The sequence below is a fragment of the Talpa occidentalis genome, unplaced genomic scaffold, assembly GCF_014898055.3.
Source record: "Talpa occidentalis isolate TD23 unplaced genomic scaffold, MPIMG_talOcc4v2.1 talOcc4.13, whole genome shotgun sequence".
Lineage (NCBI taxonomy): Eukaryota > Metazoa > Chordata > Mammalia > Eulipotyphla > Talpidae > Talpa > Talpa occidentalis.
The window spans coordinates 61,651,148-61,658,977 of NW_023601322.1; positions in this window are offsets into that span (position 1 = coordinate 61,651,148).

The window sequence follows — 7,830 nt, forward strand, 5'->3', positions numbered from 1 at the left end:
GGAGTTACCAATAAAATCCATAAGAAATTCTGTAGGTGATAACAAAGAGAAGACAGAAATGATGAATAGGCATCAGCTGGACCCCAAAGCTATCACGTAGGGATGGTTACCACAATTTTACATTCAAGTGTCCATGTTTCACTAGGGAGGACTGGTGAGATGCAGTCTCCAATGGGAAAGACGTTGGCTTTGGAATCATAAGCCAGAGCTTCAGCTATGATTTAAAGTGATTTATCCTCAGAGTGTCTGTTTTCTCAACTGTAAAATGGAAGTAATAATCCTGCCTTTTCATGTTGATTATAGGGATTAAAGACATTGAGTGGAAAGTAACTAGTCACCACTTACAGATGGTGCTATCCTTACTGCGGCCACATCTCTGTCTAGTCCTGGGCTCCTCCTTCATCCTGTTTCCATCAGAAAAACTACCATTTTTCATTATTCGATTCTTTTAACCTTATCCCCCTTATTAGTGCTCTTCTATAATATACTCTGGTCAGTGCTATTCTGATTTGTATTTCTGAATTCATTATTTGTCTTTGGTGCTTGTACCCCAAGGCTATTCCTTCATTTTGACTCAATTTTATAAATCTAATAGAAAAATCACCAGCAATGAAATCACCATCATTAGAGAGACTGGCCCATTAGTTTTCTGAGTCATTGTTTCTTCCCTGGCAGATTGAGCTTGGAGGAAAGATGGGCTGAAATGGCCAAGACCTTTATCTTCACGCAAGTGTCTGCAAAGGGATACTTATTAGGAAAAGCAACAGGGAAAAATAAATATATGGCTTCAAAGATGCTCGTGATAAAGCTCTCTGGATCCCATGGTCAATATGTGGGGATGCTGACACTTGGGAATTTTAGGAGCATATCCAGTAGTCAGAGAAGCACCTTTCAAGAGAAGTTTGTTTAAAACTTATCATTCATTTGTTCGAAAAATGCAAGCATGCCCATAAAGAACATTTGCATGCCTCTATTGCATGCCAGATATTGGCTAGGCAATGAGTTTGCTGGTGGTAAAAATAGATATGGTTTCCACCCTTGTGGAAAACAAATAAGTGAATAAATTAATATTAATTGTGGCAAAAGCAATGAAAAGTGCATGGTATAAGAACAAGGTCAGTAGGGTTTTGTGATGCAGCAGTGATGGGGCTGTCTTCTCTAAAGACATGTCACTTGAGCTGAGATCTAAAGGATGAGTGGAAGGAACTTAAGGATGGAACTTAACTTGGCAGAAGAAGAGAGAATTTCCCAGGAAATGGGTGCTCTGTTGGCAAGGCCTTGACACCAGTGGCTACCACCACCCGTTGGCTGGTGCACAGAAACCCAGGAAAGCATGGTGAAGGATGGGGTCACTAACTGGTGTGACTCTGTGTGTCTCTGTGATGTGAATTAAGGAGTTTGGTCATAAATCAAAAGAACAGCTAGAAATTATTGAAGGGTATAAACTTAGAGGGGGAAACCCTGAGGATATTTGCAGCATGAGATTTTTTTCTGCCTGCTGTGAGGCAAGTAGATAGGAGGGGTTCAGAATGGATGGATGTATTTTAAGGAGTTGGACACTCAAACCCAAAACACGTGGTTACTAAAAACAGTGCTTATTGTTGCATTTCAGTTGACTTGTAGATGGTTCTGTGTATGCCCTGAATTCTCAATGCGTATTTGTGTGTGAAAAGAACAGTCTTACGAGCATGGAAACCTGTCCATTGTCTTAACATCCAGACAAAGAAATTGTTATTTTCAGTGAGCATTGGCAGGAACACACGGTGCTCTGTTCTGAAGAGGAAGTAAACATTCCAGGCGTTGAAAAATAGTTTACTCTTTCAGACACAGCACTTGCAAAGCACAATATTGAGAAGGAAGAGAAAGGCTGTCTTAGGACAGAAACACTAAGAATGTTTTCTTGTCGTGTTTATTCAGCAAGAAATAGCTGCTGCAGCAAGCCCTCTAGATAGAATGGTGCATATGCTCAGTGGTCTATATTCATATTTAGACAGCAAGGTGCCCCCCTCTCCTGCCATGGAGGGTTGACCAGAAGTCTGTCTCAGGAGCAAAGGTCAGGAAGTCATGTCCTACCTTAATTATTAACCTGCCTTCCAGGTCCTGTAACCCAGATGATGCAATGTCTAACCATATGGGTGGGAACCCCAAACGTAAAAGCCTACAGGAGCCAAAGCAGGTAGCGTTAACCAAAGAGGCATGACACTGGCTGGTAGGACAGAATGAGTTGGAGCCTTGCCTAAATGTCAACACGATTCAGTTAAAGGACAAAAAGACACTGAGCAAGTCAGCTGAGGCTCTTAGGACACTTATTTCCATTGCATTGGAGACAATGACAGACTTTCTGTTCAGGGACAGTCCTCTGAAGCCATCAAGGCCAGCCCTGCACAGGGACTCCAAACCCCTGGCAACATTTCTGATGAGACAGTTATAGAGCGCTTGCCCCCCTGCAAAGCTGTGCATTCATTTCACTGCTGGAAAAGCTGACAGTGACTAAATCTTTAAGATGAGTTGAAATCTATTTCTTAGAACCACCAAATAATCAAGCTGAGGCTTTTCCCTTATGACAGTCTACACGTGTATCGGGTGGTTCTCATGCCCCACAAAGATTAGATTCCAAGCCCCTTCAAGTAGCTGCCTGTAACCTCACAATCAGTAAGGAGTAAGGCCCTACTCTAAGCATTTTATCATGTTATTTCCTTAGTTCCAATGGCAATCCCCATGTATTATCCCCATTTAATAGATGCAGGCAGTGAGGTCTTAAGAAGTAATAATTTGCCCAAAGCCACACAGGTAGCAAGCAACAGAGGTAGGGTTTGAACCCAAGCTTTGTGGGCTCCCGAGCTTTGTTCTCCCACCTCTGATACACAGGCTTGCTAGCACAGTCTTGCCTTTGAATACAAGTTCCAACACTTTCCATGGCCAAATGAGTGCTCCTGGCTAAGCCTCCATTTGTTTATCCAAAGGCACTGATCATCAACCCTGCCGCACTATTATTAAATTAGATATTATTCAATAAGATATTGACTGCCAAGTAGCAGCACAGCGACTTGGACTAACTGAGCACTCGTTAAAGACAGGAAATCAATATATGATTTAATAAATGAAGGCCAGTGAGTCTTCCCTAGCAAAGCTTTCCTACTTTTTGCCCCAATTCTGAAGGAAAAGGTCTGTTTTCTGTTGCCTTCCAAAAGTCATCCAGGAGCAGGGAGCCACAGTGTGAAAAAGGACAATAGAATAGAAGACTGGAATGACAATAAAGGGATAATATATTGTCACCACAAATTGTTCACAAATATAGACCTATTACCCAGTGGCACAGAAGTCAAAAACTTATGCCACCAGCTTTTGAGAAAAGAACGAGTTTAATGCAGGAGACTGGAGACAGGGCTTTGCAATCAGCCTCCCTAAGGATGGGGCTGGGGGCAGTGCCTATGGGGTTGAAGAACAAACATAAAAAATGCAAGTTGGTAGAGTCTGATCAGTTGCTTTCTGCTAAATCATGGTATAACCTGAATTTGAATCCAGAGCACCTGTCTGACTGTTGTCCATCTAACCACAGGTTGGCATCTTAGTTCCATCTTCTGTGGCTGTTTTCAATGAGATGTCACCTCAAGGACAGTAGATACTCTTCTGGGTCTGTCCTGTGAAACACAATTTGTCTACTTATGAAAAATCAAGTTTTCTTCCCCTTGTTTGATATGGATGGGGGTACTGCTGTCCCATTGTTGTGAGCCTCCTGATGTTCTTGCAAGCTAAACAGATATAGGAAATGACCATCATGGCTACAACAGTTTCAAAATTGTACTCTAAACCCACCAATCCAGAATCTAGAATATTCCACAGCCTAGAAATGAAGCAAGTAAGCTACAAGATAGTAGCCATTTGAATGTTATGTCTCTGTTGAATCCTGCCAGTGGCTTCCATTTCACCCTGGAAAACCTAACATCCTTCTGTGAACTCCATGAACTGGAAACCTGCAACCCTATTGCTGCTGTTAAATTAAAAGAAAGTCTCAAGGAGAGTCAGACTTTCGACAAGTTTATTATATATTCAAAGTGAGAATTCAAACCCAGGAAGCAGTCCAACAGGTTTTACTCAGTGAGAGCTGTTCCAGTAAACCCAAGTTCGAATTTAGTTTATATAGGTAGCAACAGTGAGTCATTAAGAATGTGATTATTCTTAGTTGGAAGGGCTTCTAGTTCTAAGTGGTCCCAAGCTAAAGATACACTGATGCTAGAGGAGGGCAACACAAGATTTAATTTTTTCCTTGCTACTGAATGGGCTGCACGAATGCCAATACTGGGCATCCATTGTGAAATAATTTTTTATCTGAGAAAACTGACTTTAACTTCAGGCAGCAGATTCCTGCATACAGGAAACTGTGAAGATGCTTTGGTATCTTACCTGATAGACCAGGGGCAGGATCCCTAGAAAATTTGCAACGTGTTTACACTTCCTGTAACTTTTCTCTTCACTCTGCACCAGCCACACCCACCTCCTTGCTGTTCCTCAAACATATGAGCACATTTCATTTTCAGGGCCTCTGTGCATGTTGTTCCCTCTATCTAGAATGTTCTCACCCAACATAAGGTTCTTTCCCTCACTACTTTTTTTAAGACTTTTTTTTTTTATTTATTCATACAAGAGGTGGGGTATAAGCCAGAGGTGCAGAGGGGCAGGGTTAGGAGTGAGAGGATTCACCAGAGACAGAGTGGGGAGCAGAACAGGCAGATCTACTGACATACACTGTTGAGGGGAGCAGCGGGCAAGACAGGAGAGGTCTGCTGCACCATGTGGGTCAGCTCCCTGGCCGGGGATGGAACTCATGCCACAGTAGCTGGTGATCATTCAATAGTGCTGAGACTTGACCCACTGGCCACCAGGGAGGTCTCTCCCTCACTGCTTTTAAGTCTCTGCACAATTATCACCCTCTCACCAGGCCCTCCTGCTGACCTATAAAGGCACACCGCCCCCATGCTTGCTTTCATTCCCCTTACTGGATTTTCTCACTGCTTTACATATTATTTTGAATATAACTCACATTTGCTTGTCATCCTTCTCCCCTTGCTACACTATAATATCCACGAGAGCAGGACTCTGGCTTTTGCTCAGGTTGCACCTGCCATGCAGTAGGTGGTGAGGAATCCTTGTTGAATGAATGATGGATGAGCAGAGTAAGTAGCAGCAGCAAGGGAGGTGAATGGCCCTAGGTTTCTTGCCTCTCTTTGAGGATACTGCTTTCCAAGTTTAGCACACACAATTATCTGCTGAGCTTGGTTTAACACATAGATTTTGGGGCTCACACACTCCACTCTAAAATTCTTTCTTGGTATGTCCTGAGTAGAACCTGTAAACTCCCATCTTCAAGAAGCCTCTTACTCCCCAAGTGCAGTGCAGGTGACCCTTGCACAACACAGGTATGAACTGAGTGTGTTCATATACCATGGATTTTTTTTTCTATCCATGGATTCTGCATTCACAGAATTTACCAACCATTAATTTTGGTTGGGTCCCTCATTACAGAACCCATGAGTTCCAAGAATCAACTGAAAGTTACAACAGGATTTCCAATTGCATGGACAGTGGGTGCCCCAAACCCTGTGTTCTCCAAGAGTCAAATTTTACTTCAAGAACATTGTCTTAGAATAGCAGAAAATACAATCATATACACACGTGTGTTTGTATGTTTATGTGTATAAACAGCACCACTGAATTTTTGCATGACTGCCTTCCCCTATGTCTAGCCCAAGGTGTGGGGACTCTAGACTTAGAATCAGGAAGCAAAGCTGGTGGAGAAAAGGGAGTTAAGTGCACAGTTTATAAACACCTTGATCTCTTAGTCTCAGTAGGATATTATGTGGCTTCAGACCTGCTAAAAGAGGGGTCTTACGGGAAGATATAGAAGTAAAAGGGCACCATTCATTTCCTCCCTTGGGTGTGCACAGAGTCATTTTCTGACCGCAGCCTGAGCGGAGGGTAGGGCACCCTGGTGATTCACATCAACCCAGGCAGTGGACCTGGACGGGACATGGAAGCTCTGATCAAAGCCTCCTTGTCCATCCTGCAGAGAGATCAGGCTGTGTGCCCAGCAGCACTCAGCTAATTAGTGTCACGAGCCCTGACTGAAGCCCAGCCTCTTTGAAAATAGGGGTACAGCCCTATGAGTATCTTAGAAGGGTGTGCTGATCTGAGTGGAGGCTCTGTGTAGAAGCGGGGGGGGGGGGGCGGGCAGAGCCCCCAACGACGCACGGCAGAACTGCCTCCTTTGGCACTGCAGGACTGTGCACTGATAAGCCCCCAGGAGAGTACCAGTTCGCAGGTACTTTTAAAAGGCTGAGCGAGATGTGTGTAATGGCGCTATTATTTTACAGCTTTTAAAAGGAAGCTCATTTGTCTTTGAAATTGGCTCTATTTATACAAAGAATCAGCTAAAAAGACTATTATCTGATATTAAGCTTTCAAGAATGTTCTCATAAGTACCAGCTTCCCCACTTTGGGTAGCTAACAAGGTAATTCAGGATCTGGGTATGCGATGTGTTTGTTCACTTTGTGCCTCTTACATGGCACACAGCAATGGACTGAACTTGACTGTTTAAAGATCAGAGCTCGGGGATGTGGGGCAATTAGATATTACCTGAACCTGATCTGCTACAATTTCTTCTACTCCCATCTCAAACATGCCACTCTGCCAACTTGCACTTTCTCTAACTGACCCACACTTAAGCTTGCTGTACATGCTGAGAACAGCCTCCTCCAAATTCACTTCATTCGGGGTCATTTCCAGATTTTTTTAGGGAAATTGTATTCTTGGCTCTGATACAGATATATATTCAGACTGAGATGATAAATGGAAATGATCCTATATGTGACGCAGTAGCCAGGGCTTTCGTTTCAATTCTGTATTGATCCTCAGATACGCTCTGGGCATCATACACAATGATTTATTTGATATATCACTATCAGGTCATGGCCCAGACCTCAGTGAATTGATTGAAGTTTGAGGCTCCCAGCAATACCCAACTTTCATTTAAAGGAACCACTTCCCTGGCATGATCCAATTTTACAACGAGGAGGAAGAAATTGTCCATTCTATAAATTTTAGCTTCTTAAAGGTTAGGTTCCTAAAGCTTATAACAAGATAAACAAATGAAATAAGATGTGTCCCAGAGCCAGAGGCTTAGCTGGGACTCAATATGCATTTGCTCCTTTTAGTTCTTTCTCCTGCCTTTTTCTACAGGCACAAGTGAGTATTGGCTCTTTGGCTGGTCCATTTCTTAAACATGTGTTTAGCATGACTTTAGACACTAGTATCCAAGGGTATGGAAGACAGATGAATCCTATTTCTCATGGACCCTATGTTCTGCCAGAGGAAGACAGATGAACAACCTTTAGAAGCATTAAATCCAAAATAAGATGGGAACCAAAATTTTTTAAAAATCTAAACAAGGAGATTCAGATAAAATTTAAAAGATGACCATGCATACAGCTAACTACACGAGAATCCCTCCAAATTAGTCTTCCAGCACATAAGCTTCATGCCTGGTCTCCTTGGCAGCCGTCAGATCATTCACAGCTCATTTCGGGTGCTTACTGGCAACTATTTCTCAGGCCTCTGGTGCAGATTTGTCCTTTCCCATCTGGCGCTCTGATTCTGCAGAGTGGTGGGCAGAAGCTGCTAGTAACATGGTCCTCCGCAGAAGTAAAGCCCCCTGGGAGCTGAGTGTGCAGCTCAGTAGGAATTCATTCAAATGTTTTTGAAGTCTCATTGAGGTACCAGGTAGAGAGCAAAGCCTGGAGAAATTTCTGGAAACAAATCAGCTGCAGTCCTCT